Below are 2,032 nucleotides of genomic sequence, written 5' to 3'. Positions count from 1 at the left end.
ATAGCGGCAACAATTGTCATAGCTCGAGATCATCGAATATCAACGTACTTGGCAACCGACGCTCTCAGGGCGCATATTCGGCACGTTGCCCGAATACCTTCGCACCATCTTGCCGCTCTACCCGCAGAAAGGCCACACACAACTTTCAGTCACATAATTGATGCCAATCGTACCTCATTGCCATCGAACTACATGCCTGCAGCAAAAACATCCTCACCTTTATGGTTCGTGCACACACCTGACATACTGTCACAGAGTACATGCCCGCGTTCCTCTCGGGATGGCCGCCAGTGCCGCCCCAGCTACAGCGCCGCTTGCACGGCGATTGGGGGAGAGCGGTCCCTATTGTTCCCGTCTCGCCCGACCGTTTGGTCACGTGGGTCGCCTGAGCGCGACGGAGGGACGAGGCAGCTCGGGGGGCGGCAGAGTGGCTTGGAAGACGGAGGAGGGTGGTCGTGCACCGGGAGACAGCTGAAGATGTGGTCGGCAGGCTGAAACCTCCAGGCCGAAGTCTTCGCCGTTCGACCGACAGACGGTGCAAGTCCGTCAGGATCTTCTCGTCTGCCCTTAAGCAGGCCACATTGTAACTTCTACATGAGGTGCACAGTGGCCGCGTAGACGTTTACATCGATGGCTCAGTCACATCTGCAAGTGCAGCTGCCGCTGTGGTGGTACCAAGACGATCCGTCAAAATACAGCTAAAAACGTCACATGTATCATTCACGACAGCTGCTGAATTGGTTGCCCTGCGTGCGGCTCTTCATTTCATTCAGGAGGAACCACCCCACGCATGGTCAGTCTTCTGTGATTCCAAGGCAGCCCTACAGAGTGTACTTTCAGCACTGCGCCATGGATCACATGAGCAGCTCGTCGCAGAGATCAGGGAAGTCCACCATCGACTAGTTGACGAAGGACACGATATAATATATCAGTGGTTGCCTAGTCACTGTGGCATACATGGCAATGATCGAGCAGACGCAGCTGCCCGATCTGCCCATGACGGCGTCAACTGCGTTGCCATTCCTCTTTCGAGAGCCGACGCAGCAAAAAAACTTTCCGCACTTGCGCATGACCTGACATTAGCAAAATGGAATTCATCCGATTTCACAAGTGCACACCTTCATACACTGGACCCTAATTTACAGCTCCGTATTCCACCTGAGCTTCCACGACGTGACTGCACCCTTCTAGTCCGTCTATGGCTTGGAGTAGCATTTTCAAATGCCTACTCCTTCCTTATCGGAATTGCCAGCAGCCCACTTTGCGACTTCTGCGGGTGCAATGAAACAATCGAGCATCTTCTTTGTCAGTGCTCTCGTTTTAACCCTCAAAGAGCGGTCCTCTCAGCCACCCTAGAAAAACTGGACAAGCGCCCAATTTCAGAAAACAAGATCCTTGGAAACTGGCCTACGCGAACATCAGCGCGATGTGCTATGAAGGCGCTGCTGCGATACTGGAAAAACACGGGACTCTCTGACAAATTGCGACTGTACACTGTGGGACGCAGGACTGTACGGCGACACTGCGTAAGACTAGGAATGCCTTTGCAGGCTGCGTGGCAGTGCCCACAGAAACAGTTCGTGTGTACGTGCGTGTGTGTGTTTAGGTTGTTATTTCTTTATCCTTCTCTCTCACCTATTGCATCCCCTTTCCCCTCCCCCAGTACAGCCCGATGTTTATTAATCATATCATAAAAATCGGGCCCCTCGGTTAACCTCCTTTCTTCTCGTTTATTGCATAACGAGTGTCTCGAATCCGGCAACATTGATGCCTTCAGGTAGCATGCGTGGGTTTATTGACCAGTTGCCTTCACCCGAAAAGATCACGTTCTCGTGACGCCTGCGGCAAGAAGGACGTTCCACGTCCGCCGCCAAGGTCTGTGAGTGGGGGCGCTGGCTAACACTCCCAGGGTTCTACTATTACACATAAATACCCAAGAAAAGTGGACGGGGAAACAGCGCCGCGGTAGCTCAATTGGTAGAGCATCGCACTCGAAATGCGAAGGTTCTGGGTTCGGTTCCCACCTGCGGCA

At 53.1% G+C, this 2,032-nt stretch overlaps 1 non-coding gene across 1 annotated transcript; it reads left to right on the top strand.

Moving 5' to 3' along the window:
- Positions 1–1,959: 1,959 nt before the first annotated feature.
- TRNAS-CGA (transfer RNA serine (anticodon CGA)) lies at positions 1,960–2,032 on the top strand. Its single transcript has one exon. It is a non-coding gene; the product is annotated as a tRNA-Ser (tRNA).

Source organism: Dermacentor andersoni, chromosome 2, assembly GCF_023375885.2.
Source record: "Dermacentor andersoni chromosome 2, qqDerAnde1_hic_scaffold, whole genome shotgun sequence".
Lineage (NCBI taxonomy): Eukaryota > Metazoa > Arthropoda > Arachnida > Ixodida > Ixodidae > Dermacentor > Dermacentor andersoni.
The sequence above is the reverse complement of the archived record's forward strand: the minus strand, read 5'-3'. Positions and strand labels throughout refer to the sequence as shown.